This window comes from Castanea sativa, chromosome 1, assembly GCF_040712315.1.
Source record: "Castanea sativa cultivar Marrone di Chiusa Pesio chromosome 1, ASM4071231v1".
Lineage (NCBI taxonomy): Eukaryota > Viridiplantae > Streptophyta > Magnoliopsida > Fagales > Fagaceae > Castanea > Castanea sativa.
In genome coordinates, this window is record NC_134013.1 from 6,551,719 (window position 1) to 6,562,166 (window position 10,448).

A 10,448-nucleotide genomic window follows, 5' to 3' on the forward strand; every position below is an offset into this window, starting at 1 on the left:
CATATCAAATCCACCTATTAGTAAGGCTTAAATCTATAAATAAATTTAATTTGCTAAAATAAATTGTCTTCTTCACAAGTTATTCACACTATTTAAATCAAAAACCGATTCAAATTCTTCTAAAAAATTTCTGTCCAACTGAACCAGAAATGTGAGAAAGATCACGTAGCCTAGCAGATTGGGGTAGATTGATTTGGGTTTTTTTTTTTTTTTTTCTCTATTATTTTTTAATATCGCATTGCCTAAAATTTAACATCATTTTAATCTGATTTAGAATTGTATTTCCAGACCTTTAACATAGTGCTTAGTAGCTTTCATAACCATAGAGCTTAGTAGCTTACATTTCACTCACACGCCAATAAACAGAGAAGAAAAAGAACCCAAAAAAATAAAATAAAATAACGAGAGAAGAAGAGAAGAAGCAATACATCTGATGGTAATAGCTAATTACAGCAGATTAACCATACAATTATTAATTATGACGGTCTCGCGTTTGTTAGGTTTCATCTACTTACATGTTTTCTCCAGCATGAGGTATTCATTCAGATTGCAAGAGGATTGAGCACATGTCCAATGAACAGCACTGTTCCAGTCAAGTCTTCTCTGATCAGGAACAAAAATGGGTGGTCAGCCACAAAGTCCATCTTAGGGGGTGGGAGGCTTGCCAATACTATGACAGCGGCAGAAGCAGCTGCAGCTTCTGTGCCTTCTTCATTAACCTCTATGAAGGATTTATGGAATATGCTTGAAACATATAGGTTCTGACCCACAAGCGAGTCAACCATTTCTGTCAAATCTGCTTCACCAGAGAAAGGCAACACCAGTCCTAGTTCCTTCAGAAGTTTGGAAGCTTCAAACCCAAAAGATATCTTAAACTTTGGGATCCTGAATTCACCCACTTTTACCTTTTGTTCGGGAAGATGGCAATCCAAAAACCCAGACTCAGAACCAACTTTCTCCACCAGAGCTGGCAACCCATCTTTTGCGTCTGGAAGAAAGAAATACATGGAAAATTTGCGCTTATCCTCACCTTGTTTATAAGGAAGTTCAAGGACTTTGAAACCATCATAGGCACCAACAACCTGCTCCTCTTGCTAGTCATGAAGAAAACCTGAACTGAGCTCCCATTAAGAAGGTGGAAATCAGATTCTTCTGTTGCTGATGCATCAAACTTCTCATCCCAAGCTCCTTTGAAGTATAGTGCGTTTGCAAAGATTAGTCTGGTTGTGCTGTCAACTGACCCAGAAGGAAGCACCACTTTAATAAGGCCACTAGTCTCCTTTTCAGCCCACAAATTCACTGTGCTTGTCACTTCAGCAGCCTTCAAAATTAAACATTATACTATTAGCATATTTAGTAGATCAGTACTAAGGAACTAGCTGGTAAATACTGTGAACATGATAATTAAATAAAACACGTAGTGTTACCAACTAAGAGACACTTCAACTTGGAAATTGAATAAATCCATTACGTAAGGTGCACTCCACAAATAGTTAACTATTTCTGTATGGCATTTGGCGCACATAAAGATAAACAAATACATTCAAGTAAACTATATCCTTTAAGCATTTCTTAAGTATGGAGAATTTACTTCAATATATTCTAAATGAAGAAAATAATATTAAAAAAAATTCAAACATAGAAAATTATTCAGTTTCCATTAGATGTTCAATCTCACTTAAAAGAATCATTGAAAACATATTATGTTCCAACTCACTGTGTTTGCAGGGTCAGTCAAATATATAAGCAGAAGGATCCAGAGACTTGTCTAGGCTTAAGTTGGAATGAAGCACATATTCTAGTAAAGGAAACCAAAAGCATTTGCAGGATTCTGAATCTTAGCATTAGGAAAATGAAAACCCAAACCGATGTTTAGTAAAATACTCCAGTCTTCATTGCATAGGCTTCTGATGAAGACCTCAACCAGCATAGTAATTCCAATTCATTTCCATTTCAGACACCTGATCAGCTAAATTGATCATTCAATAGAACCAGACGCATATAGTCATTCTAGCATGATCAATTAACAACAGAAACGCATGGTTAATACTGAGATAGAATCATAGAATAACACATATCCACGGCAAATTACAAACTGGTGACAATGCACAAAAAAGGTGAGCAAGCCACAAAGTGGAACATGTTAAGTATATAAGCAAGAAAATATAAAAATAAAATAGTAATTACATTTTAAACCATATATTATCATGGTAGTTTCAGATTAAACCTTTAAGACTGTTTGTTTCATATTGAATCTTGAACTTTTAAAATTATATCAATTTAAACCCTGGACTTTCCAAGTTTGTTGGAGGTTTAAATTGATCCAATTTTAGAACTCCATGGTTTGATGTGAAACTATAGTTTTAAATTTGTAATAATCTTGAACTTCAGAGTTTAATTTAAACTTTTGAAACCATTGGGTTTAATTTAAATTCATCCCCAAAGTATAGGAATTAAAATGTAAAATTTTCCAAAAAAGAAAAGGAAAGAAAGCAGGGGTGGGGTGTGCGCTGGCAAACCAATATATGTATTTTTCCATCAGACTGTCCTTCAAAATCAGTATAGTAGTAGCTAAAACTCCAGAAAGGGTGTTAGATGCAACTTTTAGAAGAAAAAACTGAATTCGCTCCCTACTATACCATATGCTTTTCCCAACTTCTCAACTAATAATACCCTAATATATACTACCATATGCTTGTCCCAACTACTAAAAGGGGGTACAACCGTAGTACGTGTGGTTTTTTTGGTTGGTAAGTTACACATTCGCTGGGTCATGAACCTAAAGCCTCACCCTCTACCTTGCTTGTTAAAGGAGGGGAAGTGCCAGAGCTAGAGTTTATTGGCCTAATACAGAGGATGCATATAAGAAGGAACCAAAATCTATCATCTAAAACCTCTACCCATTGATATGTTTTCATCATCGCAGTCTACAGAAACCCTATAGATAGGCCCAAGAGTAATTATTCAAAAGACAGATTCTAGCAAAGCCCACGATTTTTGGAAGTTAAAGACATGAGTACATGACTGACAACGAAAAATGTGCATGTCCCTCAATGGGAAAACAAAAGCAAAGCAAAGCAAATTCACCATTTTAAATCAAAAGCCTCTAACCGTTGTAATTCCATCTCATTGCACTGAGAACCAAATAGAGGACCATCAGGTAACTAAAATTACCCAAATGGGTCCAAGCCACAACATCAAAATCTCCCCCAGAATACACTAGGGACCAGTTATGTTTCCCTCTAAATAACATTGATCATCAAAATCTACCAAATCAATAGCATTTAACAACAAAACAGAGCTAACAAAAGTAACCCACTTCACAAACAATGCAAGAGCCTTAAAAACTAGTATAAAAACTTAAAGCAAGAGTAGGGTTATGTTTTCCTCTATTACTCAATCAACTTGCCTACTATATATACCATTGATCACTAAAATCCACCAATTCAAACAGCATTTAACAACAACAAAAACAGAGCTAACAAAAAGAAACCCATTTCACAAACAATGCAATACCCTAAAAAAACTAGTACAAACTTAAAGCAAGAGTTGGGTTGAGTAATGGGTAGGACGAGCTAACCTTGGTTTGAAAATCAACTTGTTTCAAAGCGGCCTTATAGTTAGTGTCCACAACCCGTTTGAAAGAAGGCTTGAGAGAGAGAGACTTGTCGAGCCAAACCCCATGGGCGAAAGACAAGCGAGGCCCACCAAAGGGACTTGCATCAGCGAAAACCACAGCAACGTACTGAGAAGCGAAGGAGTTGATGTGGTGGACGGACTTGGATTTGAGGAAAGAGAGGAACTGATCGAGCGTGGGACCCTTTGACCCAGCAGCGATTAAGCTCAGCAAGACGAGGATCGAGAGAGGAGAGAACACTAGGTTCGAGTCCTTGCCTTCGGTTAACAGTAGGCGCTTCGAGATTCCTAAAGCTACGTCGGTTTGGTTGCTGATCGATTCGCCGATCTCCATTGTTGATGATGGTGTGTGAGTTAGACATGGTGGACAAGCGCGTAACCGAATTTCGGAAGTGAAGGAGACAATGGAATTAAAGGCTCTCAACAGAAACTCCACCGCTTTGGAGAAAAAAGTCATTTTGTTTTATGGAACAAAAGTTTATTTGTTTTTTTTTTTTTTTTGACAAAAAAAAGTTTATTTGTTAATATTAAAAGAAGATAAATAAGTTAATATTAAAAGGGAGTGGTTTTTTAGTGCAAAAGTTTATTTGTGATGGTTTTTGATAGGTATATAATACTTAAAAATAATAATTTTCCTTATACAAAATTGGAGTCGATATTATACCAATAATTTTCTATTTTTTTCTCATAATTTTAAACCAAAAAAGTATAGAACTATAAAGTAAATCTCAATTTTCTCAACTCAGTTGTTTAACTTATCTAAACCCCTTCCCTCCTGCAATTGCTTTCAGCCATTTAAGCCTATGAAAGACACTCAAGCGTCAAAGAGACAAGCAACTTGTAACTTTTAACGTAAGAAACATATGATTCTGTCACATCAGGTGGTTTCAAAATTTTATGTAATAAGTTCAAAGATTGTTTATTCTCAAAAATAGAAAGTTGAAAGATTGTCTAAGATTTTTTTGGGTTCATTTGAATATATTTTATTTTGCTAAAAATTAAAAACAATAAAAGAGTTATTGTTTATAAAATTTTTACTTTTTTTATGAAAATTTTTATTTTTTATAAGCCTACAATAAATAATGCAAGAAGCGCTGGTTCATAAAAAAAAAAAGGCAAACGCAAAGAACCCAAACGCATACTTATTACTTTTTTTTTTTTTTTTTAAGACGACCGTTAAAGTATGCGTGGATAATATACCTTGCATGCAAAAAAAAAAAAAAAAAAGATTATCTTGCGTGCATAAAAAAAAAGTCGAGCAATTGTAAAAAACAAAAACACAAACTAAAAAGACGAGCAATTGCTTTGTTAAGATGACCTTGCGTGCATAAAAAAAAAGAAAGATAATATTACCTTGCGTAAAAAGTAAGTCATGGACTTGTCAATTGGGCAAGTAAGCAGGAAAGAGAAGGCTCAATTTTACTACTTTTTGGCCTCTAGACAAAACTCACGGCATAACTGGCCTAGTTGAATCAGATCATTTCAGTTACTAATTTATAAGGGCCAAAGGCCCAATACATGAAGTTCTTCTTTTCTTCTGAATCCATGAAGTGCCTACATTAAGAAGCCCATATTAGTCCGAGCTTAAACTATAAGCGCATTACCAATTGCCAATTGGAGTTGAAAGCCCAAGAGTTGCATCTCCAGTTGCTACTAATGCGTGTACTTCGCTTATATATGGGCCTATAAACTCAAAACTTGAATTATATGGCCTCCTTTGGGGAAGTAGGGTCTGTTTAGTTGGGGTGGTTGGAGGGGTGAAAAAGTGAAAAGATAGAAGATATTTAGTTTTCTCTTGTATGTGTTTGGTTAGAATGATGAAAAAGTGAAGAGATAAAAAACTCATTTGTTTGGTTGAAAAGAAAAATGAGATGATGGAAGATGAAATTGGTATAAAATTACAATTATGTCTATGTTAAATAAAACAATTTTTTATTATAAAATTGTGTATGGACTCTTAAAAAAAATGAATGAGATGGTAATAGAAGAAAGACAAGAAAAAGAAAGAAGTGAAGAAAAGCGTGGTAAAATAATTTAGGGAAAAAAAAAACAAGAGAGAAAACGACAAAATCAAAGGATGTGTTGCACAAGGATTGGGGGCTATTTTGGTCTCTCCTAGCTAGACCTTTTTGCTCCCCCTTTTCTCTTGAATTTTCTCCCTAAATTGGGAAGATAACATTTTGGTGATTACGAAAAGAAAACACTTGAGTCCTACTAGTTTTCCTGCTTACAATCCACCCAACTAAACACCCCAAAAAATCATTTTCTCTCCCCTTTTCTTTCCTCCATTTTCCATCCCCTAAAATCTACCAGACCAAAATGGAGAAAACACTCGACCTATAGAGTCAAATTACATTTGTCACCGTCTATTAATGACCTAAACAAATCAACTTATTACCAAAGAATACCCTCTTTTTTTTTTCTTTTTTGTAGTTGTTCTCCGTAATTGTCATTACCTTTTCGTGAGCTTCATTTCTTCTCAATTTCATCACTTTATATTACGTCCTTACACAAATGCGATGTGGGCAGAAGATCCTATTAATCGTTACTCTACTACTAGCTTATGTTTTGTGTCAGATGATTCATTAATCTCATGGCACATAATGAGAAGCAGACTATGGTTGTACGGACCAATATAGAAGCATCATTGTACTTTCCAATACTACGCTTTGAGCTTCTATGGCTACGATTGCTTCTTTAGGATATGTGGTTTCTTCATCTTTTATCACTCATGTCTATTTCGATAATCTAAATGCAATACATGTTGCACATAATGACATTTTTCACAAGTGAATAAAACATAATGAGATTGGTTCCTTATTACATTTTATAGTACGACCTATATCTGCAATTCAAATCTTCTCATGATCAACTTGCCGACATCTTCACTAAAACTTATCCTCTAATTCGATTGTGTGATCTTATATCCGAACTCAAGTTGACTTCCGACAACCCATCTTAAGTTTGAGGGATCAAACTGTTGGCTCATTTTGGGAGATACTATCGCTGGTGTTGTAGACTTGTAGTAGTGGCAAATGACTTTATTTCTGAGCCAAGTTTTGTGCCCTATAACTATATGTCGCTTACAATGGCGATTTTAAAGATTGCTTAGACGAAAAGCATTTGGCCTAGTATAAACTTTATGTAACATCAATGAAAAATGTTGCCAAATCAGATTTTGTCGTCACATAAGTTCTAATTGAATTTAAATTCCAATAACATAGTAGTTGGTCAACAGTTTAAGGCAAACTTCTCTTTTTTATTAATATAAATTTTCTAGTTCTATGATTAGAAAAACAGAACAAGGTGAAAGAAATATGGATGACTAATTTTAAATTGAGGAATATTATATTGATAATAAATAGAATAAAAGACTTCAGTTTTTTTTCAATACCTAAAGTTATATTTTGGAGTTGGATAAGATGGGTATAAAAAAACAAAAACAAAAACATTTTTGGCCTATGACCTAATGATGGCCAAAATGTCACAATAGCACCGTTTATTAAAATATATATCAATCTATTATCAAAAAAATTTCGGCAATTTTGAAGGAAATTTTTTCAAAGAACTCGAGTTTATGAAACTTGAGTTACACGGCAAATTCAAGTTTTACAAACTCGAGTTTCAAAAAAGTGATAAATCCTACATATTTCCAAAAAAGTAGTAGATTGATATATACAAAGGCTCTGGGTCTTAAGATTGCTATTCTGTACAGCGTACATTTGGAGTTGGAGCTACAAGCATAGAAACTAGAACCCATGCAATATATGATGGTTACAGGATTGTCATGCTGATAAAATGCTGACAAGGGTAAAGAGGGCAATCCCACATGTATGAAGCCAAAGCTGCAATAAACCTTTTAATATATATATGCACATTCATACATTTTTATAAGGTTGATACTTGCTAGAAAGGACAATTGATAATAAGCCAAAACCAAAGGCTCCATTTTCATGGAAAATAATATTAATGAGAGCCTTGATGTCTCCCTTTTAACAAACTCTCATATATTACTCCTGTAATTGGCGTCTGCTTCAAAGTTCAAACTAAGCTGACGATTGGTGAACTATCCAAATAGTCTCATAGCATATATATGAATTATGACCAATAAAATTTAATTAATATACTCATGTCTTAGTTTTATGATCTAGCTTCCATGGGCCAAAATGGGCATTTGCCCCTTTCGCTAAAACTTTCCAGCAAAATGCCTCATGTCTGAAATTATTTAGAGAAATGCCCCTGTTTTGAAACTTGATTTTTAGACAATCGAGTTATAAGGAACTGAAACTTTATATAAAAAAAAATTTGTGGAACTCGAGTTCCATGAAAAAAATTTCTAGAACTCAAGTTTCAGAAATTTTTTTTTTCTAAGTTCAATTTCGCTATAACTCGATTGTCTAAAAATCAAGTTTCAAAATAGGGGCATATTCCTAAATAGTTTTAGATATGAAACATTTTGCTGGAAAGTTTGTAAGAAAGAGGTAAAATCTCATTTTGGCCAGCTTCCATGCATTAGCGTGATAGCTTACACATTTTAAGATGCTCCGTAATTTTTGACTTTATGTTGTTGTACTTTTATATGTCTTAAAATTTTCATTAATTAATTAATTAATTATCTTACCAAAAAAAAATCATTAATTAGAAGCTAATTGTAAGCTAACTAATGCAAACAAAAATTCATATTAGAATAGTGCAAGTTGAGCAACCAAAAAACAAAGTCAAATTCATTTGAGCTATAGTACATTGTGGTTATGACTTATGAGAGCCCATATATGCTGAGATTGTAATTTGCAACCAAACATAAGCTAACAAAGTTTGATGTTTAAATGAACAGCTCGTAATTAAATAATAGTTTGATTGAAACTATGATACCACATGAACCATGTTTCCAATTATTTTACTTTGTTTCAATAATATATATATATATATATATATATATATATATATATATATATATATATATATATATATATATATTTTGCCTAGCTTGGAGCTGTGGTATATACCACTGCAAATGTTAAGGGTAGGTATATTAGCATGAGAAGTAGGTCATATGAGTAGATGATACCCTGATCAAATAATGTTGGTCGCTATACCATTCAAAGTCGTCATTGTGATTCTCATAACGAAAATGATTTGATACCCTGAAAATTATAAGTTAACTAACACGAGATCACTTTCTCTGGCTAAAGAATATATATTAGACTTTATTTTCAAATATTGAAAGACCCTTAAAAATTAATATATGATTATAGTTATAATTTAACATGCAAGTTGACCTTGATTTAATGTGGGGGACACAATACCCAATATTCCAACATAATTAAATAGAAGTTCTTAAAAATAATAATTAAAAAGAAAGTACGTAAAGAGTATAGAATAATTGAGATAGTAGAAATTAAGCTAACTGCGTGCCATGAACTACCGTCCAAATAGGAGAGTCGGAGACATTTCAGTAATTTAAGCTACGCAAGTGATGCTGCAGCACAATTATGTTTCAATAATCCTCAAATTATAATTCTTAATCACATGAGCCATTTACATTAATTTTGGCCATAGAGTAGGGACGCTCTGTCAGAATGACCTGCATGGTCGGACATAACGACCCAAGTTCCTTTAGAGAACGTGAATATTGCAGACATCACGGCTGGAGTCATGACCATGCGACCTTAATGTTGTAAAAAATATCCGAAAAAGGTTTGACTCTAAACATGTTTTGAGTTACTAAAAGAACTGCTTGAAGATGTCGAAGTTTTAGAAGGCTCGCTTGAGCAGAAACCCAATTCCATATAGAAATTTTGTATGATCCTCGCTCAAGCAAAGATCACAGATTTTACAATCCTGATTCCACTCAATTAAGGTTATTATTGATTGTGATGTTGTTAAATTTTTTATCTCTTGGCATGAGCAAAAATTAATTGCTAAGTAGAATGTTGGGGGTGAAGATTCTATTGAGAGAGAGAAAGGGTGGACTATTGTCAATCATATAAAACGACACATAATATAAGAAGGGTAAAGTTACAAATACATCATTTTTCTTAATAAATTTCACAACTATTGAATTGACAGGTTATGATTGATTATCATATGAGCACACTACTAATATTACTTTATTATTTATCTATTGTTGCAACTTGTCATCTTAAACAATTGCAAAATTACTTGTAATTTTAGATTTATTAAAACAAGAAATCTAAAGAACACACATACACAGACACACATACACATATATGTATATTAATTGGATGGGTTGGGATTAATGAATTTTATTAATGGAAACCTACTACTTAAATAATTAAAAATATTATAAGATGTCAGTTAAGTTACAATGCTCTTGTCACAATTTTAAAATTATTGTACCTTCCTAGATAGATTGTTTTGTCACTAATTGCCGCATGCAGTTTTGATGTTGGCGTTTAAGTGTATTTTCTAAACTCATCCCTCTTCTCATGTGTGTGTATATATATATATATATGTGCTTCTTAAATTTTTTTTTTTTTTTTTTTTGAGAATTAACTTCCCAATAATTTCTGTATATGTATTATCGAAGGAGATGTTATTACGTACATCAGGTGTAGTACACCTTTTCAGTTTTGTATGAGAGCTACATGTCAAAATTTTTTTAGGAGGAATCATACACCGGTTCATTGAATGATGCCATCCTTTGGCAAAATGACAGTACATCACCATAAATCAGGGAGGTAGCCTTTGACTTTGGCGGGGGGCGGGGAAAGGCCCTCCCTAATTTCTTTTAAATATTGGAATATATAGTAGATATTAATTTTAGTAATTTTGTTTAATAAAATAAAATT

At 33.3% G+C, this 10,448-nt stretch overlaps 1 pseudogene; it reads right to left on the reverse strand.

The window, feature by feature from the left end:
• Positions 1–374: 374 nt before the first annotated feature.
• On the reverse strand, positions 375–4,084 carry LOC142625729 (serpin-ZX-like; annotated as a pseudogene).
• Between the last annotated feature and the right edge of the window lie 6,364 nt (positions 4,085–10,448).